The 26,555-nt window shown below is 41.8% G+C and overlaps 1 pseudogene; it reads left to right on the top strand.

Annotated features, from left to right (window-relative positions):
• Positions 1-13,110: 13,110 nt before the first annotated feature.
• The window catches only part of LOC102907093 (ATP-dependent RNA helicase DDX50 pseudogene), a 36,283-nt pseudogene continuing 22,838 nt past the window's right edge, over positions 13,111-26,555 (top strand).

Genomic DNA, 26,555 nt, shown 5'->3' with positions numbered 1-26,555 from the left:
CCGATCCTGTTTCCCCGAATCCTCAGACTGAAAGCCTCTGAGTCCTCACCTGAAAGGGTCTCAGCTGAACTGCTTTAGTTCCTGTTTCCTTATATACCTTATATATCTTTCTCTGCCCTGCTGTCACGTCCTGGGATTAAAGGCATGTGTGCTTCCCAGTACTGGGATTAAAGGTATGTGCCACTACTGCCTGGCTCTGTTTCCAGTGTGGCCTTGAATTCACAGAGATCCAGACAGATCTCTGTCTCCCGAGTGATGGGATAGGATTAAGGGTGTGTGCCACCACTTCCTGACCTCTATGTCTAATCTAGTGGATGGCTCTGTCCTCTGATCCTCAGGCAAGCTTTATTAGGGCACACAATATATCACCACACATCTGTGTTAAAGAACATTACACATACAATGCATGAGAGTGTGTGAAGCACATAGAACTGAAGCATCTTATGAATGCATGTTTTAGGGTCTGCATGCTCATATTTGTTTTCACTATGGCAGATTCATTCTGAAATTTCTTGGATGCCACATTCCTCTTGGCTGTGATAATATGCAGGGTGAGGTCTTAAGTGATCCTCTGTCCTAGGCTTAGTTTGCTTCCAATATCTCAGAATTGTGAGTGGACAAAATGGCTTAGGTCAGTTAATAACCATAAGGCCACAAATAACAGTATTCCCTTTTATAATTTAATTTCAGGACCACATTTTGCTGCTAGCCATTGAAAATACATGGATGACTAAACATGTAGGTGCTTTGTAATTACTTTTGCTAAGATACAGAGTTGAATATGATGTTAGCCACGAGTAAATTCATTCTTGCTTTTCTTTCTTTGTCATTTAGACTCTTCGGGAACCAATGTTTTCAAGGAATGACAACACAATGCCTAAGTACATTGACTTTGGTGCTAGGAAACTAAGTCTGAAAATTTTTCTTGCTGGTATTTCCATAAAGGTCCTAAGAACTTATTTCCTTATTTTCATTTCCCTCAGAGATTTCCATCTCACTCCAGTTAGTGAATCTTGTCGGTGGCAGGGTGCAGGGAGTGAGGACTATTTTCTCTCTAGGAGGCTGTGTATTCCACTCACCCACAGATTTCAAATCCTATCTTTGTGAAGCACAGGCTCAGGGCAGAGTCAATGGTGACTCATTTCAGTTCCTTTAACTCTACCCAAGGGCTGGCTGTTTCATCAGGAAGACATTGTCTAGTGTACTCACTGTTGAGATAAGGATGTGAAATGTCTTTCATAGGTTTATGTATTTGAACTTCTGGGCTCCATCTCATGCTGTTTGGAAACTATTTCCTTTCTTCTGTAACTTGTCTGTGGTTCTGACATACAATCCTCTGGATTATAGAAAAATGAATTAGTCCTTGTAATTGATTGTTAGTGTTCCAGGCCTGTCATAACTGAGTGCTACAAACTCTGTTGCTAGAAACAAACAACCAAAATTTAATTTTCAACACCTTCAGAGGCTGCAAGCCTGCAACCACACTGTTGGGATCATGCTATGAGAATCTTCCCTTGCATACCTCATCCTCTCACAGCTCCAGATGTTTCATTGCTTCATTCCAGTTTTCCCTTTCAATCATATTACACTCTCTCTACAGACAAAAGTTTCTGTCCTTTCTCATAAAAATATTGGGCTAGAGTGCATCCCAATGACCTCATCTTAATTTTATTTGTCAATGCCCTGTCTCCAGGTAAAGATACTTAAAATAATTATGGTGTGTTCAAGTTGAACCCATCTTGGTCTGGTGAGATGGCTCATCAGTAGAACACTTGCTGGGCAAGCCTGATGCCCAAATTGGATCCCTAGAGCACATGTAAAGGTCAGGGAGCAGAACCAGCTCCATAGAATTGTCCTCTGACCTCTACATACATGCCATGGCATGAGTACCCACACATAGTTCCATTCATGACAGTCCTTGGGGTATAGAAATTTTAAAAGCACAAAGTAAGGAGTACAGTTGCTTCCTCAGGTTCTTAATTTTTCTGAAATCAAAACTGCCAATCATTACAAAGCAAACTGGTATGGATGTACGAGAGACAGCTGCAAGGTGCAGGCAAGTCGGAGGGGGTGGCGAGGCAGATCTGGAATCGCAGAGAGTGTGATTTATTGAGGGCCTTTTGGCTGAAGCATGAGCCCGGGTGGTAGGAAGACCAGTGGACTTGTAGTTTGGGTCAGATGCAGGGACTTTACGAAATGCCTGGAAATAAAAGTGATCTTGGGCAAGTTGAAAGATACTTGGTTGATCCATAGTGTGTTGAGAAATCCCACAATGTTGCTCAGAGACAGTCATGGCAATTGTAATTCAATATGGCTGTAATCATGTCAAGATCCCTTCACCAACCTATGATACCTATTGTGATGTCTACTACTTATGATGACTATTTCTGCGGTTATGTCAATTTTTTTAAGGAACTATGCATTTGCTATTTTGTTTGATTACTACAAATGTACAAAGTCCTTCATAGATGATGTTAGTCATATCACACCTTGATTTACTTCATTAATTAGCTGAAGATCAAAAATGATGTTTGGGGGGGCACACATGTGTGCTACATATATGTGGGTATCTGCAGAGGCCAGGAGACTGTGTGGGATCCCCTAGGAGTGGAATCACAGGCAGTCGTGAGCTGACTGATGTGAGTCCTAGGAATCAAACTCTAGTCCTCTGGAGGAGCAGAATAAGCCTTTAACCACTGAGCCATTTCTCCCAGGCCTTTATTCTGTCCATTTATTTATTTGAGGCAAGGTCTTAAGTAGTCCAGGTTGGCCTACAAATAGCAATGTAGGAGAGGACAACCTTGAACTTGGATCATCCTACCCTCTCTTTCCAAGTGCTGAGATTACAGGCGTGTTCCATCATGCCTGGTTCACTTATTTGGTACTGGGGATTGGACACAGGGCTACATGCATATCAGGCAAGAACTCTACCAAATGAGACATATCTCCAGCCCCCAAATCTCTCTTATTTTCTAGTTAATGATGCCAAGTTCCATCCACTTCTTATCAGATATTTATTTTGTTAGGATTGTATGGTACTCATAAATCATCAACTGATATGCAGTTGATGTGTTTAAAAGAAAGGGTTAGTCTATATTTACACTACCTAGGAGGCTACTGGATACTGGTCACAGCTGTTTTATTTTTCCATGGCCATATGTCACTTTTGAGAATTTGTCCTCCTCTGGCCATGCTGACCCATCCTAGGACACTGCCTTTGTAGGGAGAAAATCTCACTCTCTTAGACTCAGTTCACCTAGATGTCTTTTTAACTGAGTTTCCAAGTTGGCACTTCTTAGCTCTTATTTTCAGGCCTGACATCATAGTCCTTGGGTTACCATCTGAAACAGGAAAGCCATTGAGCTCAGCAGTGCATCCACCCATTTCCTCTCCCTCCTCTTCCTCCTTGTGGATTCATACTGAGGCATGCAAGTGCCCATAGGTGTTTTAAAACACAGCATATACTTTATTCAGTCTTAACAAACTTCTCTGTCTCCAAGACCAAGGTTGTTTAGATTTGTCTGCTGATGCAGATACAAAGAAGGATTTGGGGTGGGAAGGGCTGGGGAGACGGCTCAGTTGGTAAAGTTCTTGCCTCGCAAGCAGGAGGACCAGAGTTCAACTACAAGAATCCCATATTAAAAAAAAAATGCTAGACCTGGTGATGTGCATTTATAATCCCAGCATTGGGGAGGGGGAGACAGTCAGATGCTTCAGAGCGTGCTGGACAGCAAACCTAGCCTCCCTATAAAGTTCCAGGCTAGTGAGAGACCTTATTTAAAAGAAAAGGTATACAGTAACCTGAGTTTGTCTTCTGCTTCCACATACATGCACGCACATGTTTATGTACTCACACACACACACACACACACATACACACACACACACACACACACACACACACACACACACACACACGCAATCTACATCGTATGCATCAGATCATACACATATTCATATACAAGAGGACTTTGAGTGTCTCCCATAAGGAGACCTGGAAATCAAGCTTAGTATGTCCAGCTGGAGGCCGAGTCCTCTCTGCTCACAGGGAAGCAGACTTTTCTTCTTTCACCCAGCACTGCATCCTGATGAGGCCACTGGTCTTGAGAACACTGTTAGAATTGGTTCAGTAACTTTCACTTACAGGACCCTAGGACCCATTTCTATCTCCCAAAGACTCCTAGAGAGCTTGCTCCAGAAGTGACAATGAGGGAAAGCTGGCAGACTAACCAACCCAGCTACCACCCAGGCCCACCCCAATATCCACCTGATCTATGAACTGTTGGAGCATGGCAAGGGGACAAATGTACAGATCCAAAACTGCAGGATCTCCATGACACAGGACAACAGCAGAATAGCCAAGAGGAGCCCCAGTGAGAGCCCATTATCAATTGTGTAGCAGAAGCCAGCGGCCTTGAGCCAGACCAATGACTCATAGCAATGAACACTTATAAGTAAAGATAAATGGACTAAAGGGTGAACTGTGTGACTCACAGGGCCACACACCAGCTTCCACGGTAAGATTCTTCTACATTTTTGGTTTGTTTGTTTTGTTTATTTTGTTTCTTTAGTTGGTTTGGTTTGGGGTTTCACTTTTAAATTTTGTTTTGTTTTTTTTGCCGGGGGTGGGGGTGGATATTGCAAGGGCAGAGGGTAGAAACGGGACAGGGAGATGAGTGGGATCAGGATGTAAGATATGAAATCCACAAACAATCGATGAAAGCTAAAAAAAATTTTTAAAGAAGATTTTGTTGTTATCTTTATCACAGGATTATGCTAAGCACTAACATTTTACTTTTTACTCCTTTTCTAAAAGAAGGTATGAGGAAACCATCTAGTTTACAGAGAGAAGCTGTACCCAGCTCTGTTGGACAAGATAGTTTTGTATTATGGAAGATAGTTTTACTAGGAGGGGCAGGGCAGAGCAAATGACTCTTCTGTCTGTAATACGAAGTTAAGGGCCATGGACATGAAATCAGACCCTGGCTGCTGTAGGGCCACCAACCCAGACATGGTGCTCGGCAGCAGCCCTGGCCAGATGACATCATGACCCATGGAGACGATGCTGGCTACTTAAGTCGGCATGGCCCAGCCGTCGGCACAGCCCTCAGACACCAACATGGCCTCAGGTGGCTACCTAGACCCTGGGCATCCATATGGCCTTTGGTGAAAACATGGGCCACCAGACATTATCAGAGACCCTGGCTGTGATAGGACCACAGACCCGGACATGGCTCTCAGCAGCAGCCCAAACCTGAATGTCACCATGGCCCCAGATGGCAGTGCAGGCCACTCAGATCGTCATGGCCCCTGTGGTAGTGTAGCCCTTGGACACTTACATGACCCCAGGGCAGCTCAGACTACAGGCCTCTGCACAGCCCTCAGTGGCACAGGAGACACAGACATTAACACAGGGCCCCTCGGCAGCTTTGGGATCTTGGACCAAGATTTGGTCCTTAGCAATAGCCCAGGCCTGGACATCACCTTGGATTTGAGTGGCAAGCAGGCCATTCATGTCAGCCTGTTCCTCACCACCTTTTCTGATCTGCCTCTCTCCCCAGTCCAGGAATCCATCTACCTCTCTCTCTTCCCTTTCCCCATCCTGTATTCACTCACCATAATGGTGCCTGACTACCCGGCATCAGAGGCTCCTGGTTGAGTCCTGCCCACCCAAGCTACAAGGCATAATGTGAAGCTGTTCTCTGGCATGTGGGCTGGAGAGTTGGCTCAGGGGTTGAGAGTGCTCTTCCAGAGGACTCAGGTACAATTCCCAGTACCCACATGGAGGCTCCCAACTGTCTGTAACTCATACAGACCGGTGCAGGCAAACCACCACCAATACATATAACACGAAGTCTTCTTATCAGATAGTCTAAAACAATCAGGTCATTTATAACTGTTATGACTGGGAAGTCAGGGGTAAGCTGTTCATTCATCTCTTCTCTCAGCCTCACTACCAAAGAACGCATGGCAAGTCTCCTTCCTCATCTTGCCCTTCACACAATATTTGTGTGCACGAAAGCAAACAAACAGGACCAGTCATATTGCCCATTCTGGAATTTGGGAACTCTGGCTCCTTGCTGTCTCAGGCCGCTGACAAAGGGAAAGAGTCCCCTCGGTGAAAAAACACAGTACTGTCCCGAGCCCCAGATCAGGTGAAAGCCCCGTTGAACACAGCTGACTTCTCTTATGATGGCGAGACTGCATGTTCTGAATGAGGGGCTCATTCCGAGGAGGCTGTGTCATTGGAGTCGTTACATTAAAAATGTGCGTGATCTTAAAACTATTTATCAGACTTTCCTCATTTCACAATAAATACTGTTTCTGAACACCAAGGTACACAAGTCCTCCCAGGCATATTTATGTAACACATGTCTCTTGTTTCCCTTTGCCACTTTTGTGGCATGGACTGATAATAAACATCCTTTAGATCTAACTAGCTACAGGCCGGAGTGTGGCCTTGTGACTCTAGGATGCCTCCAGTGAAGGTTCCTCTCTCATGCCCAGGTGGAAAGTAACCGACCCATGTGTGTTCTCGCTGTTTAAATGAAAGGAGTTGAGTGAAAATTAAGATCAGTGAAAAGTATACATCTGTATACCTTTATATCATCTCTCAGCACTTTCATAAAACTTTATGAAATGTATAGTTTTATTGCAATTTTCAAGAAATTAAATAAGGCAGAAGTCATTTCCATTTTTCAGACAAGAAAACTGAATTTGAAGGTTCTATGATTTCTGCCACAGGTTCTCTCCTCATGAATGACATGTGGACTCTAACCCTGTCAGAATTTCCACTTCAGAGATCTTCATCAAGATTTGGCACAGGGTAACGCTATGAACCAGCAACAGCCTCAGGAGGTTGTCAGAACCAGACTGTAGGGGAGGCCCACAAATGCTAAATTTAAACTTCCGCAGGTTGATGCACAGTAAATTTAAGAGGCACTGGACTAGAGCAAAGGTTGCTGGTTGTTTTTGTAGATGAAGGTTTTTTCTGAGACACAACCATGTCCTGTATGGTCTGTGTTTCTACAGCTGAGTTATCAGCAGCAGCAGGGGAGATTGAAGGACCCACAAATTAAAACGTATTTAATATTTCGACAGTTACAAAAGATTTGTGGGTGTGCTCCAGGATGGTGCTGCTCAGCATGCGAGGGACAGTTGTCTTTTTTTTAATATACCTTTTTGTTTATACCTTCTAATCCATTGTAGACTAGTGTTTCTATTTACACACAATAAAAATGAATTGTTATAAAATAAAAGATATTGAAATACAAGGCCTGAGTTGAAAATGCCAAGTTCAAAATACTAAGTTCTATCAAACAGCTGAAGGGTTTGAGGACCAAGCGCAGAGCAGCGCTGACTTGTGGGTAGATCTGAGGAGCCAGGCAAAGGAAGCAACGCTGGCCTCCTGCCTTTTCCACACTTGTACCAGTTTTCAGCGGCTCGTGTAGTGATAGGACAGTGAAATTTAGGAATCAAATGTTTCCATCGCTCTTTGGAGAAGCGTTTCCTTTAAGGAGTTCAGCTGATGTTTTATTTACCACTTCCTCCCCTATCTGCCTTGTTATTTCAGAAATCTATGCAGACACCACAACTCCTTTGCATTAAGTGGTGCTTAATGCAACTCACTCCTGAACTCTGGGTTTTAAATATAGCATCTAAATTCATGTTACTAAAGAGACAGACACTCCCCAGACCCCAAGTATCACATTGCATCCAGGGAGAATTCACTAAATTCTGTTATCTAATTGACATGCAGAACAAATATTAGACTCTAGAAAAGCAAAAGATAGAAGAACACACTTTCCAAGCTCCCCTAGAAAAATTACCTGCAGTCTGGGAAATGAAAAGCCTCCAACTCCTTTATTAACTGGTCTCACGTTGCTAGGCAACATGTTCTCAATAGCTTTTAGCCTGTATCCACAGCCAGGTTTTGAGGAGTCAGGTTTGTTTCATAAGTCCCCGAGAGTCCTCAACTCTGACTCCTTCTGGCTTCTCAGCCTTCTGTTCAGTTTATGTGTGCCTGTTCCTGGGGGCTCTGATGAGATCTCTACCCTCCAACCCAATAGAGATGTGTCCTTCCGGAATCAAAGGTTGAGGGTTGGGGAGGCCTGGCCTGACAGCATCCCGGTGTTTGCAGGCTGAAAGATACACAGCAGGCTCTCAGGCTGCACTGTGGGCTGAAGAAATGCTTTTGCATGGAGCTGCTGGAACCTGAAGTGTGCACATGAAGCAGACTGCAAGTGCATATAGGCCCGGGAGAGAAAACACAGTGGATCAGACAGCCACCTCTGCCAGTGCTCAGCTACTGTCCACCTTTTACCCCTCCAGGGAATGAATAGAACCATCATTTCAGCAATTAGGCCCCCCGAAGACCAGAAAGTGGGCATGTTTGCATTATCTGTGCAGAATGCACTACCAAGTAGGCAACTAAATAAAAGTTAAATATTAATAAACATCGCTACAAGATAAAAGAGCAAAACAAGATCGGCTGCCAAGTAAAATGGTTATAATTATAGTCAGTAAGTCTCAATGACACGTTCCATTCATCACCATATGTAGGAATACAAATGGTCCAGGGCCTTCCTCCAGCACATCACAGATTTCAGCATAAACTGGTGTGCATGAGGAATCCAGGAGACAGAGTGAACAGAAATCATACAATTCTCCTGATGAAGGTGAAGGCGGAAACACAATGGAGAGACCCTCCTGATTCCAGTCCACTGTAGCCCCATATTCAATGTCAGTGCCTGACAGCTTCTAAATTTTAATTCTGTGGTGATTGAGTACCTAGTTAAGTAAAGGCACTATTGCTTTAAAGTAAGGAAATCAGTCTGAGCATCTTGTCCAAGCCTGGGAGTGTCTATTTTTAAGTTTTGGCAGTGCTGGGATGGAACTCAAGGCTTTGCATATGTTCGGCAGGCATCCCACCACTGAGCTGCACCCCGAGCTCAGCACAGGATCTTTAGGAGGCAGGAGCAGCCCTTAAACTTCAGTGTGTTTAGGTCCAGGCTTTTCTTCCATGGTGCAGAATTCATTAGCTTAAAAAGAAACAACTTATTTAGGCTTTGTGTCCTACAAGTTTCCCTCTGTGGACACTTGGTTTGATTCCCTTTTAGGCTGTAATGAGGTAGTGCATCATGGGAGAAGTGTGTGGTGGTGGGATGTCACTCACCCCAGGAAAGAGAGACAAAAAGAAGCCAGGAAAAAAACTACCCTTCAAGAATATGAGCCTCAATAACCTACTTCCCCCCACTAAGGTGTACTACCTTCTACAGTTTCTGCCACCTCCCGATAGCCTATAAACCCATTACTAGATCCATCCATGATGACCAGATCTCACACAATAGTCATATTCCAGAGTCCCCAGTCCTGTATACTGTTGCTCTGTGGCTCAAGCCTTCAGCCTGTGAGCTTGAGAGGCAGATTTCATATCTAATCCATAACATGGTTCCTCTGTCAGTGTCTTCTCAGTGGTATATCTAAGTGTTTTGGTGACTGCAGCATCTTAAAAAACAAACAGGAGCCAGGTGGTGATGGTGCACTCCTTTAATCCCAGCACTCAGGAGGCAGAGGCAGGCAGATCTCTGTGAGTTCAAGGCCAGCCTGGGCTACCAAGTGAGTTCCAGTAAAGGCCTCAAAGCTACACAGAGAAACCCTGTCTCGAAAAAAAAAAAAAAAAAAAAAAAAAAAAAGCAGGAGCTAGCAGATGGATCGATGAGTAAGTGTTTACAGCTCAAGCCTTACAACCTGAATTCTGCATCGAGAACCTACATAAAAAAAGCTGGAATTAGTAGCTTGAATCTGTAATTCCAGCACTCCTCCAGTGACATGGGAGGCAGAGAGAAGAGAATGGCCTGTAAGTTCACAAACCAACTACCTTTAATATACAGCCTGGCAGAAATAATAAGAGAGACCCTGCCTCAAAGAAGTGGAAGGAGAGAACCCATTCCTGAAAGTATCCTCTGGCATGCACACATGCATTGTGATAGACACATGACCCCTTTTCTTAGTGCCCTTACCGTGACCATGGCAACTCTTATAAGGAAAACATTTAATTGAGGTGGTGGCTTAGAGTTTCAGAGGTTCAGTCCATTATCATCATGGTGTGATATGGTGTTATTCAGGTAGACATGGTTCTGGAGAAGTAGCCAAGTGTCGTACATCTTGACTTGTGGGCAACAGGAAATGAACTGACTCACCAGGCGTGGCCTGAGCATATATGAGACCTCAAAGCCCACCTCCACAGTGACATACTTCCTTCAATAAGATTATACCTACTCCAATAAGGCCACACCTCCTAATAGTGCCACTCCCTTTGAGGGCCATTTTCTTTCAAGCCACCACACCCCTACCCGCACACATGTTACATCACACACATATACATCCATGATACTAATAAATGAAATAAAAAATAGTAAGTCCTTCTAAAATGACTTTGGGAGCAGGACAAAAAGCCAAAATAGTGATCCAATAATCTTCCTTCAGGCTTCCAGGAGCAAGTGCAAAGATGGAAATGGGAATGTGTATGGAAGGAGGAAATAGGCAGAAGGGGAATGAATGGTCAGTTGGTGCTAGAAACTTCCTTGAATCTTTCTACACAGAGCTTCTCGAGGTTTCCCCTGACATTTAAAGTGCTGAATGTGCTGGAAATCAACTTCTGAGAATAGATTCAATCCATGGAGTTTTCCAGTATTTCTAAGTCTGTATACCAAAGGGTAACTTTTTTTTCAGCACATCAACTAGAGGTTTATTATTCTTTCCCCCTTTTTAAAATAATAAAACAAAATATAACAAGATAAAATATAAACCAACGCATTGGAATGGGACAAAACAAAGAAGCAGAAGGGAAAGAGCACAAGAGAAGGACCAAGAAAGAGACCCACTCATTCCCACACTCAGGAATCCCCAAGAAACGGAACAGGAAGCCTTAAAGAATACGGAAAGGACCTCTAGGGTAAAAGGAGAGCACATATAATGTGTGTGTGTGTGTCTATGTGTATGCATATGTATATATGTGTATATATACATATCTATGTATGTATATAAATATGTGTGTATATATAAATAAAATAACATTTAAAAAAGGAAAGGCCTTGATGATATTATGAGACAAGGAATCTCCAAAGATGTTGCTGAGTTTGTTTTCTGTTGTCCGTCTATTCTTCGGCATAGAGTAGTTTGTTTCCCCAGTGAGACTCCCTTGGTGGAAACTAAATTTTTATTTGCAAGTGGTTATCAGTTGAAGACTTTTCTGGGTTAGTGATGGGGCATGTGTCTGTTTCTCCTTCCAGCTCCAGGACCCTATCTGGTGCAGATGTGTGAAGACCCTGTACATGCTGCCACAGTCTTTGTGAATTCATATGAGCTTTGGTCCTGTTGATTTAGTGGGTCTTGTTTTCCTCCATCCCCTCTGGCTCTTATGGCATTTCTGCTTCCTCTTCCACAGGCCTTCCTGAGCCCTGAGGGGGAGGATTTGATGAAGATGTCCCATTTAAAGTTGAGTGTTTCATAGTCTCTCACTTTCTACACAATGTCTGGCTGTGGGTCTCTGTATTTCTTCCCATCTGCTGCAGAAGGAAACTTCTCAGATGATGGCTGAGCAAGGTGAGGAAGCTGTGGCTTGTTCTGCTTCTCTGATCTTCTAGCATTCACTCCAATACCAGGTCCTGGGTTTGTTTTTATTAATAAGACCATCTAAGATTCCTGCTACAATCCAGTCTCTGGTTTTTGGTCATCCAAGCAGTGTCAGGTATGGGTTCCATCTTGTAGAGTGGGTCTTCATTCAAATCAGATATGGGTTGGTTATTCCCACAAGCTTTGTGGCACCAGTGACCTGGCATATCTTGCAGGCAGGACATCATTGCAGATCAAAGGTTTTGTGGCTGGGTTGATGCTTACATTTCTCCTTTGATAACATGCAAAATACTTCCTGTACCAAAGATGCTAGTATGTAGCAGTGGAGGCTCTGTGTAGGTAGCAGCTTTACTCCTCTGTGTTCAATGAGTTATGTAGGTGTGGACTTTAGCAGTAGGGCATTACTGTCAGTTTGTGGAGAGTAATCAATTGTCTTAGCAACAGCCTGGGTTGTTTAAGTTCCAATGGGACCCCTTTGGCCAAAAAATTAATTAGGTGAAGCTAATTGCAGTACTGGAAGCTTCATCTGGTTACAAGAGAAGGAGTGTTGGGGCAGTGTCTCCCCCATAATTAGGAGATTTCACTGAGATTGCCTTCATACATGCATTTAGGAAGTTTCTACTGTATTAGGATTCCATACTAACCCTCAAATGACCCTTAATTTTAATCTATCTCTGTAACTGAAAGTTTTCCTGTGTCCCAACTGGCCCACAGTCAGGACAAATCTCTCTCACCCACCAGTCCAGCAGCCACTCAGACCCAAATAAACATACATAGGTTAATATTTTTAAACTATGGCCATGGCAGGCTTCTTGTTATCTGGTTCTTACATCTTAAATTAACCCATTTTATAAATCTATACTTTGCCTCATGGCTTGTAGTTTACTGGTACTTTTACATCTTGCTTCTCATGGCAGCAGCTGGCAGCGTCTCCTCTGCTCTGTCTTTCTCCTCCCTTTACATCTGGTTGGATTTTTCACCTGCTTCCAAGCTGCCTTGCCATAGGCCGAATGGCTTTATTTATCAACCAGTCAAAGCAACCTATTTTCACAGCGTACAGAAAGACATTCCCCCCATCACTTCTTCTTTTCTTTCTAAACAAAAGGGGATATCCTGCTACTACCCTGAGTCATGGAGATCCTGTAGTTATCATTCCTCACTCCAGCAGGTCATAGATGGGGTGGATGGTAGGCTGGGTCAACCCAAGGCCCAGGATGTGGGTGGTAGCTGAGTTGACTGATCAGGGTCACTGGTCTTAACCCCCCTCAGGCAAGGGACAGAGTAGTTCTCCTAGGCCCATACCCATGGTGAGGGGTGGCACGATTTTTCCTGAGTACAGGGGCCAGCTCTCCCATGGTGGGTGGGGCCAGCTCTGCTGCTGCAATGTCCAGAGAGGGGCAGAGCCTGCTGTCCCAGGGCCAGTGAAGAGTGGGACTATCTCAGGCTCAGCATGGTTCCTATGACCCATAGACCATGAACATCATCACAGATCCCAGCTGCAGAAGGAACATGGACCCAGACATGGCCTTCAGCAGCAGCTTGGGCCAGGAAGTTACCATGGCCCTGGTAGCAGTACAGACCTTCCAGATCAGTATGGTCCTGACAGCAAGACTCTCAGGCACCAACATGGTCTCAGGTATCTTTCCTAAGGCATCTGCACAGCCCCTGGTGGCATCAGAAGACATAGACATAAACCCAGACCATGGCTGCTGCTGGGCCATAGACCCAGACATGGTCTATGGCAGGAGCCTGGGCCAAGACGACACCATGCCTCCATTTGGCAGTGCAGGTCACCCAGATCTGCATGGCCTAAATGGTGACATGGCCCTCAGATGCCAGCATGGCCACAGGTTGAGGCCCATACCGCAAGCATCAGTGTGGCCTTTGATGGTACCATGGGCCATGGACATCAATACAGAACTCAGTTGTGGTAGGACCACTGACCCAGACATGGTCCTCAGTAGCAGCATGAACTCAGATGTCACTATGGTCCCAGGTGGCAGTGCAGGCCACACATATCAGCATGCCCCCTCCCCCACGGCAGAGTGGCACTTGAACATCAGTATGACCCCATGTGGCAGCCCAGACATCTGGCATTGTTGTGGCCTTTGATGATATCAGGAACTACAGACATCAACACAGACCCTGGCTACAGTAGGGCAATGAACCCAGACATGGCCGTCAGCAACAGCCTTAGCAGTTGGGAGACTTTTCATTTGGAGTTCTGTTAAAAATGTTTATCTGATCTTAATATAACTTTAGCTAGTGGTACCTATTGAGAAAATGACCCATTTCTTTTAGATGTTTCAGTTTAGGTTTTTAAAGTATATCCTTATGATTCTCTGGATTTCATTGGTGTCCATTGGATTCTTTGTATTGTTCTCTTTTTTTCTATTTTATTGATTTCAGCCTTGAATTTGATTGTTTCTTGATGCATACTCATTTTGGTGTGATTTCTTCTTTTTTGTTCTTGAGCACTCAGTGTGCTGTTAAGTTACTAGCCTGAGATCTCTCTAATCTATATGTGTGTGTGTGTGTGTGTGTGTGTGTGTGTGTGTGTGTGTGTGCGCGCGCGCGCGCGCGCGCGCGCTCGCGCATGCAAGCACTTAGTGCTATGAAGTTTCCTCAGTACCAATTTCATTGTGTCTCATATATTTGGATATGTTGTGTATTCATTTTCATTCAGTTCTAGAAAGTCTTTAATTTCTTTCTTAATTTCTGTCTTGACCCGTTTTTCATTCAGTAGTGAGTTGTTCAGCTTCCATGAGTTTGTTAGCTTTCTTTGTTACTATTGTTGATATCCAGCTTTAATCTGTGGTGGTTAAATAGGATGCAGGGAATTATTTCAGTTCTCTTGTATCTCTTGAGACTTTCTTTGTGTCTGAATATATGCTCAATTTTACATAAAGTTCCATGAGGTGCTGAGAAGTCATATTCTTTTGTGTTTTGGTAAAATATTCTATAAATGTCTCTTAGGTTGATTTCGTTTATAACATCAGTTAGCTCCAGCATTTCTCTGTTTAGTTTTTGTGTGGATGCCTTATTTATTGGTGACAGTAGGAGTATGAAAGTTTCTTCTTATCAGTGTGTGAGGGCCAATATGTGATTTAAGCTGTAGTAGTGTTTCTTTTACAAACTTAGGTGTCCTTTGTGTTTGGGACATAGATATTAAGAATTGAAATGTTATCTTGGTGGATTTTTCTTTTGATGAGTATATATTGTCCTTTCCTATCACTTCTGATTAACTTTAGTTTGAAGACTAGTTTGTCTTATATTAAAATGGTTTCACCATCTTGCTTCTTAGGTCCATTTGGTTGTAATATCTCTTTCCATCCCTCTACCCTGAGATGATGTCCTTCTTTGATATTAAGGCATGTTTGTTGAATGCAGCAGAAGGATGGATCCTGTTTTCTTATCCTTTCTGTTAGTCTGTGTCTTGTTATTGGGGTATTGAGACCATTGATGTTGAGAGATATCAATGTGCAGTGATTGTTGATTTCTGTTATTTTGTTGTAGTGTTTGTATGTCTGTGTGCATGTGTGTGTTTCACTTCTTTTAATTTTCTGGTATAAGATTCTTTATTCCTTGTGTTTTTTTGGGTGTACTCACCTCTTCAGGTTGGAGTTTTCCTTGTAGCACCTTCTGTAGGGCTGCATTGTAGATAAATATTGATTAAATTTTGTTGTTATCATGAAATGTCTTATTCTCTCCATTATTTCACTTGCAAGTTTTGCTGGGTATAGTAGTCTAGGCTAGCATCTGTGGTCTCTTAGAGTCTACAGAACATCTGTTCAGGCCTTTCTAGCTTTTAAGGTCTACATTGAGAAGTCAGGTAGTATTCTAATAGGTCTGCCTTTCTATGTTACTTGGTCTTGTACCTCTGTAACTTTTAATAGTCTTTCTTTCTTCTGTACTTTTACAGTTTTGATTATTATGTGTCAAGAATACTTTCTTTTCTGATCCAGTCTATTTGGTGTCTTGTATGCTTCTTATACCTTGATAGGTATCTCCTTTCAACTAGGGAAATTTTCTATGATTTTGTTGAAAATATTATTGTGTCTTCAATTCCTGAGATTTTACTCTTTCATCTCTTGTATTTTTTAGGTGAAGCTTGCTTCTGAGTTTCCCGTTCCAGTTTCTAAATTTTTAATTTCCAGATTTCCCTCAGTTTGGATTTTCTTTATAGATTCTATTTCAACTTTCAGGTCTTTTTGTTTGTTTATTTGTTTTTCTATTTTAATGGACTTTCTTGTTTATTTCAAATGAAAGACCTTCATATATAATGACCCAGTTTTTCCCCAAATAACATGTTTTATTTAATTTTAATATTAAGATGTAATTTGCATATAATATATTCATGTCATTTAACATGTATCCCTAACACTTTCAGGTCTTGAACTGTTTTATTCATTTCTTTCTGTTTGTTTGTGTTTGCTTAGATTTCTTTAAGGGATTCATTTATTTCCTCTTTAAGGACCTCTACCATATGCATAAAGGCTATTTAAAGTCTTTGTCTTTTTTTTCTTTTATGTGGGAATACGCGGAGCTGACTGTGGAAGTGTTGCTGGGCCCTAGTGGAGACATGTTGTCCTGGCTGCTATTGATTGGGTTTTTATGCTAGCATCTGACCATCTGGGTTTGGGAAGATTGTAATTCTAGGTGCAGATATCTGTCTTTGTTGGGTGGGTGCTTTGTTCCTTGGTTTCTGTTACCCTTTCCTGCTATTAGGAGAGTGTGGTGGCTGTATGTTGCCCTGCAGAAAATTCTTCTGGGATCCTGAGTTCTGAGTAATATGTATTTCTAGGTATTGGGGGTTAGCACTTAGGAATGTAGTTGGGCTAGAAGGTGGAGGGGACTAAAGGAGTCCCAAGAGAGAGGAAAACAGGATCTTCTTAGTACCCTGGAAATGGGGCCGAGAGTGAGAAGAATCCACAGTAAGAAGTCTGCTAAGGACCCAGGGATGGGACTGGGCACTGGTTATAGAGGAGAGAGGGCAGGGAGTGAAGATCTGAAGTTCCCCCACCTGCTTTGTTGCCTCTCTTGCAGGCTCTTCCTGTGGCTTCCCAGAGAATCTCTCCATCCAGCCTGGGAAAACAGGATGAATGGGAAGGCAATTTGGAGGAGAAGATCTATGAGAATAGCTGAAGACTGGGCAGAAAGGAGGAAGAGGCTGAAGCAGGTGTTCTGCTACAGAGCTGGAGAAGAGACTGGTGATTTGATTTTGAGGAGAGGAGGAGGTGATCTGCCCTTTGCCTACCTGCTCTCCAGGCCTGTGCTTGGCTGGTGTGTTCCCAGAGAATCTAGATATTTCTAACTAAATTATTCAGTGAATATTTTGCATTCATCTGTTGCTGTAGAATACTAATGAGAAAATGCTAACCTGTTGTACTGTTTTCTATTAGAAGAGAAGAGAAAACCAGGGACAGAGTCACTGAGAAAAGTCTTCTAAAAGTTAATAATCTATAGTTTACTTCATCAAGTGAGAGGCAAATGATCCTGCCATGCATAGTAATTGTTACTCCATGATGGTGTGAGTGTGTGACCTCAGTGTACTACACATGGTGATTGTGTGTATGGTGGGCTGAGTTTGGGAGGCAAGATCACTCAGAACCCAACAGTAAAGTAATCTATCAGTGAAGAATTTACATTTAGGTGAAGAAAGTCACAGAAAATTAAGCAATCCAATAAAGCAATAACAAGCTAATTGCTTCTCAGGAATGGCATAATATTGGTATTTGTGATCTTTGGAATCTCACCTCACCCATTATATTGATGTATATTTGGGTATGTTTTCCTGAAGTCACTGCAGCAAATAGAACGTTCCTTCAACTCCATGTTAGCCCTTAGCTAATATCTCTCCTGCCTTTCATGATGTTTACCTCCAAAACTCCATGGTACCTACCCCAGTCTCGTCCCTCATCGCTCCTCTATTGTTGTCCCATACCCTGTCACAGAACCCAAAGGACACTATTCATTCCTTTTTTGTCTCATCATCTCAACAGCTTTGCCTACTTTGTTACAATGTCCCACTTCTAACTTCAAATGCTTTTTCTGTTTCCCATCCATCCTTATAAACCTTTCACATGTTCATGTTCCTGCCGTTTTTGTACTGACTGCTTGTTCCTTCATTGTTAGCTTCAGATGCTAACATTTGTGAATGACCCATCCCTTTTGGGGTATAATTTCTTCCATTCATGGTTTTAACTGCTAGCCTTTACTATGACTTCTCCTCATGCTTCTTGTTCATAAGTCTGTCCTTTTGATCTATACCCTTCTCCTGAATTCTAGGCACAAATACATTTTTCCTAACTACTGTTTCCACCTCAGTGTTTCACAGGAACCCAATCCAGTATATCAAAAGCAGAACTCACACTCTCTTCTCTTGCTGTCTTCACCCACAAATTAAAATAAGAAGCGAGATATTCCAAAGCACCTAAATCAGTGCTCAGGAAGAGATTGACAGCTATACGTTTCAAAGGGAGCAAGATCTCGAATTAACATTCTTATTCTATAAGGGACTGGAAAGAGTGTAAAGCAAGGCCAACTCTAGCAGAAGGAAGGAAACATTGAAGGTGAATGAATATATAAATTAGAGCAGATACATAAAGTCAAATAACAATCATAAACTCATGTGCAAAAGAATGAAGTTAGAGCTCCATCTCCTACCATTTATAAAATTTAACTAAAAATGCATCATCAATCTAAATATAAGAACTCAAACCTAAGACACACAGAAGCAAATGTGACTAAATCTTTGTGACCTTAGATTTGATAATGGATTCTTAGGTGGGACACAAAAAGCAAAAGCAATAAAAAAAAAGTAGTACATTGGTGGGTGTTGTCTAAATTAAAAGCTTTTGTGCATTAAATGGCATTATCAAGAAACTGAAAGGACAAACTACAAGAACACATTTTTTAAGTCATATCTAATAAGGGTCTAGTTTCTAGGATATAGTGACAAGTCTCACAATTTAACAAATGATTGTGGGACAGATCAACTGAACCCTGGAGAAAAGACTTGAGAAAGTTCTCCAAAGACACAAAATGACTGAAAAGAATATACAAAGATGCTTATCATAGGTCATTAAGGATCTCCAGGTCAGCCAAAATGGCCATATAGTATGGTCCAGGACACCTATGATTACACAGCAAGCCCCTATCTCAAAAACAAAAATAAAAACACAACACAAAGTCACAATGAGACAGCGTTCCACACCCAGTAGAATGACTGCAACAGAAAACAAGAAGGGGAAGAAGTGTTGGGAAGGACACAGGAAATGGTAACCCTGGTGTTTCACTGGTGAGGATGCAGAATGATACAGCAGCTGTGGAGGGTTGGCAGTTGCTCGGGTGTTAAAGATAAAATTGCTTTAACTCAGCATTCCACTTTTAGTTAAATGCCCTCCAGAATTAAAAACAGGGATCTAAACAGATGCTTATCCACACATGTTCATAGAAACTCTCCTCACATAATATATGTAGTACAAGGTTATTCAGTCATCAAAAGGAATGAAATTTTGACATGCTACAACACGAAGAAACCACAAAAACAGTATCCTATGTGCATTAAGCCTGAAAAATCACACACATGACTCCACATGAAATCTCCTGAACAGATAAATCCTTAGAGAAAGCATGTTGGTAATTATGAGGGGCTGGGAGGGAGGACTGCGTAGAGGGTATGGGTCTTCAATTGGAGTAATGAAGATAAATATGTTGGAACCAGATATAGTGGTGGTTGTAGATCATTGTAATTGCATTAAGTATCACTGGATGTACATTTAATGTGATTAATTTATTATGTGGACTTCAAGCCCAATTACAAAATCTTGGTCTATGGAACCAGGAAGATGATCAATCATTTCACCATTCCTCCCCAAACTCATTTTAAAGTTAGAAACTCAGATATGGTGACAGCACTTGTAATTAAATCTTGAAAAAATGCATGATTAGTAAAACTTTAAATATTTTAATTTAATATATGTCTTTTCTTACTGAGTACTTTTTAAATGAAATGATAATTTTTGCAATAAACTAAACCATGCCTTTTTAGATACATTAAACTAAAACTATGCAAAGCCCAGAGCCCAGTAATTATGTTACTTTACATGTAGTATTATTTTCCATTTAAGTTTGTATTTCTTAGCATGCTAAAAAAAAAGTAATTTTTTGAAACAGAATCTCTTACTATAGTCTAAGTTGTCTGAAACTCACTATAGAGCCCAGTCTGGCCTCAAACTCATATCAATCCTCCTGCCTCAGCATACCAAGCGCTAACTGCCAAAACTAGATGGATGAGCCCCTGTGGTGGTTTGAAGGAGAGTGTGTAGTGGGTAGCCATTCCAGCTTTGATCTGGAAGTTACAACCCCCATTGAGGCTTCAGTAACTGTCACACCTACAAGGCAGGGCCAAGGGAGGGCCCTGAAGACCTGAGATCTGGATGCACTGCCCTCTCTTGTTTCCTGGACCCTGGACGCTGGAGGTAGACCGAGCAGAGTTCTCCAGAGAACACCACCGGAGTGCGCTGCATCTTTCCCAGACCCTGTTACCTATCCCTTCATTTGTAAGTTACACTACTAAATAAATCTCCCTTTTAACTACGAGGAGTGGCCTTAATAATTTCACCAATATCTGGCGCCCAATGTGGGGTACCATTTGTAGCTGGAGAATTTCTCTCCAGCTCCCGCCAAGTCCCACCAGTCCCGGAGCCCACTTATAAAATAAACACACAGACTCTTACATTATTTAAACTGCTTGGCCATTAGCTCAGACCTATCATTGTCTAGCTCTTACTCTTATATTTAGCCCATTTCTATTAATCTACACTTTGCCACATGGCTTGTGGCTTACCGGTACCTTACATCTTCCTTGTCCTGGCAGCGGCTCCAGGCAATCTCTCCCTTCCCTTCCTGTTTCCTCAATTCTCCTCTCTGTTAGTCCCACCTATACTTCCTGTCTGGCTATTGGCCAATCAGTGTTTATTTATACAGAGCGATATCCTACAGCTTCATCTGTTTGCATGCTTGGACCCAGTTGATGGGTTGTTTGGAAAGAATGAAGACATGTGTGCTGTGGGATGTCTGTATGCTGTGAATATATGTTGCTATGGTTGATGGATAAATAAAACGCTGATTGGCCAGTAGCCAGGCAGGAAGGATACTGTAGGCAAGGCAAGGAGAGAGAAGAATTCTGAGAGGTGGAAGGCTGAGGCAGAGAAATGCTGGAGCCGCCATGAGGAGAAGCATGATGTAAGATAACAGTAAGCCATGAGCCACATGGCAAGGTATAGATTTATAGAAATGGATTAATCTAAGATATAAGAACCGATAACAAGCAGCCTGCCATGGCCATACAGTTTAGAAATAATATAAGCATCTGTGTGCTTATTTGAGTCTGAGTGGCTGCCAGACCCGGCGGGACTGGAGATAGCTCCAGCCACACATGTGGGCTTGTTGGAGGAAGTGTGTCATGAGGAGTGAACTTCAAGGTTTCAAAAACCCATACCAGACCCCATGTTCCTCTCTCTGCCTGCTGCCTATAGATCAAAGTGTAAAGCTCTCAGCTATTGCTCCAGGGACATGCCTGTCTGCTTTCCACCGTGATGATACACTCACTCTCTGTAACTGTAAGCCAGGCCCCATTTACAAGCTTTCTTTTTTAAGAATTACCTTGTTTATGGTGTCTCTTAACAGCAATAGATCAGCAATTAAGGCCTGGCTTCTTTTATTCCTTAGAATAAAAGGAAAGGTAAAACAATTCAAAGGGAAAATGCTCTAGCCAATAAACATTGAAATCACAATACAGTTGTGTATTGTTCCTCTCCTAACAGAAGTTATGAAATGATTTGCAATAAGAACACCTTTCATGGCAAATAAAATAAGTGTGGGTTTGGTGTCTAGTATCTTGTTTGGACAGTTTAGGTGGAAATTTGTATAACAAGTTCTCTTTAAATGTTACTTCTATCAATATGTCTGTATGGACGGTCAAGGCAAGATGCATAGAAACCACAGAACAGCCCTCTATAACTCTCCCATCATCCTCATCATCTATACCCATACCTGTGCTGTTCTGTTTTCAGTGCAAGATACTATTTATAGTTTAATTTATTTAAGCTTCCAACAACAAAAGTTAGTGAGGTAGACAGAAACAATGTGTGCAAATCAGAAAGAAATGAATTCTAATTTCTTGGTTTAGTTTGGACTCCTCAGGCCATTTTGGGTTAATTCATCTGTGAGTGAGTTATGGAGGGCAGTGAGCAGGTGGGAGAAGCAATACAGGAAAAGGTGCATGTCCACCACAGGGCCCATGAATGAACAGTTTTTACCCTGGTTCTACACTTAGAAGCTAAGCTAAGCATCTCACAGTTTTCACGTGGAGGAGGCGTGAGGGAGCAGGGATACTTGGTTGCCAGTTCCTTTCCTATCCCCATCTTCATGGTTGAGCATTGATTCCCAGCTTTTCTCTCCTGGTATATGGTAGCTGAGTATACCTCAAAAGCTAGAGAGCAGCTTAGAGGTAGCAAGAAGCCACAGGGAAGGGCAGAGTTTCCTGAGGGGGGCCTCAGTGTAGGTCAACAGGACACTATTGCAGGCTGAGTTCCAGATGCAGACTCTGTGATGGCATTTGATATGAGAGTGCTCCCTAACTATTTGATATGAGAGTGCTCCCTAACTAACTATTAGATGTGAGAGTGCTTCCTAACTATTTGATATGAGAGTGCTCCCTAACTATTTGATAAGAGAGTGCTCCCTAACTATTTGATATGAGAATGCTCCCTAACTATTTGATATGAGAGTGCTCCCTAACTATTTGATGTGAGAGTGCTCCCTAACTAACTATTTGATGTGAGAGTGCTCCCTAACTATTTGATGTGAGAGTGCTCTCTAACTATTTGATATGAGAGTGCTCCCTAACTAACTATTAGATGTGAGAGTGCTCCCTAACTATTTGATGTGAGAGTGCTCCCTAACTAACTATTTGATGTGAGAATGCTCCCTAACTAACTATTTGATGTGAGAGTGCTCCCTAACTATTTGATGTGAGCATGCTCCCTAACTATTTGATGTGAGCGTGCTCCCTAACTATTTGATATGAGAGTGCTCCCTAACTAACTATTTGATGTGAGAGTGCTCCCTAACTATTTGATGTGAGAGTGCTCCCTAACTATTTGATGTGAGAGTGCTCCCTAACTATTTGATGAGAGTGCTCCCTAACTATTTGATGTGAGAGTGCTCCCTAACTATTTGATGTGAGAGTGCTCCCTAACTATTTGATGTGAGAGTGCTCCCTAACTATTTGATGTGAGAGTGCTCCCTAACTATTTGATGTGAGAGTGCTCCCTAACTATTTGATGTGAGAGTGCCACCAGTGAGCACCCTGGGGGCTATGCTGTGGATGGGGGAAGAGGCCCTGAGCAGAAGGTAAAGTCAAGCTTCCAGGACACAGTAGTACTCCATCAAGGCACAGAGTGATGTTCTCTCAGGAAAGTGAAACACCTATATCATGGAACATCTCACAAATTTTACCAAATGGAAGATTTTCTATCCTTCCATTCACAATAATCTGTGTGCATATTCCCTCCTTACCACACATGCTGAAGTACAAGAACTTAACATGCCAAAGCAGACAAAAAATAATTTTTTTTTTATCCTGAACTCACTTTTTTTTATTTATTTATTTATTTATTTATTTATTTATTTATTTATTTATTTATTTTTTGTGATATATATTTTTTATTTTACAATACCATTCAGTTCTACATATCAGCCATGGGTTTCCCTATTCTCCCCCCTCTCACGCCCTCCCCTTACCCCCAGCCCACCCTCCATTCCCACCTCCTCCAGGACAAGTCCTCCCCCGAGGACTGTGATCGACTTGGTAGACTCAGTCCAGGGAGGTCCAGTCCCTTCCTCCCAGACTGAGCCAAGTGTCCCTGCATAAGTTCCTGGTTTCAAACAGCCAACTCATGGAATGAGCACAGGACTTGGTCCCACTGCCTAGATGCCTCCCAAACTGATCAAGCCAATCAACTGTCTCACCTATTCAGAGGGCCTGATCCAGCTGGGAGCCCCTCAGTCTTTGGTTCATAGTTCATGTGTTTCCATTCATTTGGCTATTTTTTTTTCAATAATTGAGTAAAACTGAAATTTATTATATGCCACAGTCGTCCTAGGGACCTCCATGCTATATATATAGCCTCTATGGTTCTATGGGTTGTGGTCTGATTGTTCATTTTATATCTAGAATCCACCAATGAGTGAGTACATACCATAACTGTCTTTCTGGGTTTGGGTTACCTCACTCAAGATGATTTTTTCTAGTTCCATCCATTTGCCTGCAAATTTCATGCTTTCATTGTTTTTCTCTGCTGAGTAGTACTCCATTGTGTATATGTACCACATTTTTTTCATCCATTCTTCCGTTGATGGGCATCTAGGTTGTTTCCAGGTTCTGGCTATTACAAATAGTGCTGCTATGAACATAGCTGAGCATGTATCTTTATGGTATGTATCAGCATTCTTTGGGTATATGCCCAAGAGTGGGATGGCTGGGTCTTGAGGTAGTTCGATTCCTAATTTTCTGAGAAACCGCCATACTGATTTCCACAGTGGTTGTACAAGTTTACATTCCCACCAACAGTGGAGGAGTGTTCCCTTTGCTCCACATCCTCTCCAACATTGGTTGTCATTGGTGTTTTTGATCTTAGCCATTCTAACAGGTGTAAGGTGGTATCTCAGAGTCGTTTTGATTTGCATTTCTCTGATGATTAAGGATGTTGAGCATTTCTTTAAATGTCTTTCAGCCATTTGTAGTTCTTGTTTTGTGAATTCTCTGTTTAGCTCTTTAGCCCATTTTTTAATTGGACTGTTCAGTGCTTTGATGTCTAGTTTCTTGAGTTCTTTATATATTGTGGAGATCAATCCTCTGTCAGATGTGGGGTTGGTGAAGATCTTTTCCCAATCTGTTGGCTGTCTTTTTGTCTTATTGACTGTGTCTTTTGCCCTGCAAAAGCTTCTCAGTTTTGAGAGGTCCCATTTATTAATGGTTGTGCTCAGGGTCTGTGCTGTCGGTGTTTTATTTAGGAAATGGTCTCCAGTGCCAATGCGTTCAAGAGTGCTTCCTATCTTCTTTTCTATTAAGTTTAGTGTAACTGGATTTATGTTTAGGTCTTTGATCCACTTGGACTTGAGTTTTGTGCATGGTGACAGATATGGATCTATTTGTAATCTTTTACATATTGACATCCAGTTATGCCAGCACCATTTGTTGAAGATACTTTCTTTGTTCCATTGTATAGTTTTGGCTCCTTTGTCAAAAACCAGGTGTTCATATGTGCATGGATTAATTTCAGGGTCTTCAATTCGATTCCATTGGTCCGTATGTCGGTTTTTATACCAGTACCAAGCTGTTTTTATTACTATAGCTCTATAGTAGAGTTTGAGGTCCGGGATGGTGATGCCTCCAAGGGTTGCTTTATCGTATAGGATTCTTTTAGCTATCCTGGGTCTTTTGTTTTTCCATATAAAGTTGAGTATTTTTCTTTCCAAGTCTGTGAAGAATTGTGTTGGGATTTTGATGGGGATTGCATTGAATCTGTAGATTGCTTTTGGTAAGATTGCCATTTTTACTATGTTAATCCTACCTATCCATGAGCATGGGAGATCCTTCCATTTTCTGATATCTTCTTCAATTTCTTTCTTTAGAGATTTAAAGTTCTTATCAAAAAGGTCTTTCACTTGTTTAGTTAGTGTTATCCCAAGGTATTTTATATTATTTGTGGCTATTGTAAAGGGTGATGTTTCTCTGACTTCTTTCTCAGCCCTTTTATCATTTGTGTATAGGAGGGCTACTGATTTTTTTGAGTTGATCTTGTATCCTGCCACTTTACTGAAGGAGTTTATCAGCTGTAGAAGTTCCCTGGTAGAGTTTTTGGGGTCACTTATGTATACTATCATATCATCTGCAAATAGTGAAAGTTTGACTTCTTCCTTGCCAATTTGTATCCCTTTGATCTCCTTTTGTTGTCTTATTGCTCTAGCTAGAACTTCTAGTACTATATTGAATAAATATGGGGAGAGTGGACAGCCTTGTCTTGTTCCTGAATTTAGTGGTATCGCTTTGAGTTTCTCTCCATTTAATTTGATGTTTGCTGTTGGCTTGCTATAAATTGCTTTTATTATGTTTAGAAATGTTCCTTGTATTCCTATTCTTTCTAAGACCTTTATCATGAAGGGGTGTTGGATTTTGTCAAAGGCTTTTTCAGCATCTAGGGAGATGATCATGTGGTTTTTTTCTTTCAGTTTGTTTATATGGTGTATTACATTGACTGATTTCCGTATGTTGAACCATCCTTGCATCCCTGGGATGAATCCTACTTGGTCGTGATGGATGATTGTTTTGATGTATTCTTGGATTCGGTTTGCCAATATTTTGTTGAGTATTTTTGCATCAATGTTCATGAGGGAGATTGGTCTGTAGTTCTCTTTCTTTGTTGCATCTTTGTGTGGTTTGGGTATCAGGGTAATTGTAGCCTCAAAAAAGAGTTTGGTAGTGTTCCTTCTGTTTCTATTGTGTGGAACACTTTGAAGAGGATTGGTATTAGTTCTTCTTTGAAAGTCAGGTAGAATTCTGCACTGAAACCATCTGGTCCTGGGCTTTTTTTAGTTGGGAGACTTTTGATGACAGTTTCTATTTCTTTAGGGGTTATTGGTCTATTTAAATGGTTTATCTGGTCTTGATTTAATTTTGGTATTTGGTATTTATCCAGAAAATTGTCCATTTCTTCCTGGTTTTCCATTTTTGTGGAGTACAGGTTTTTGAAGTATGATCTGATGATTCTCTGGATTTCCTCATTGTCTGTTGTTATGTCTCCCTTTTCATTTCTGATTTTGTGAATTTGGGTGTTCTCTCTTTGCCT

This window comes from Peromyscus maniculatus, chromosome 3, assembly GCF_049852395.1.
Source record: "Peromyscus maniculatus bairdii isolate BWxNUB_F1_BW_parent chromosome 3, HU_Pman_BW_mat_3.1, whole genome shotgun sequence".
In the NCBI taxonomy this organism is placed as follows: Eukaryota; Metazoa; Chordata; class Mammalia; order Rodentia; family Cricetidae; genus Peromyscus; species Peromyscus maniculatus.
The sequence above is the reverse complement of the archived record's forward strand: the minus strand, read 5'-3'. Positions and strand labels throughout refer to the sequence as shown.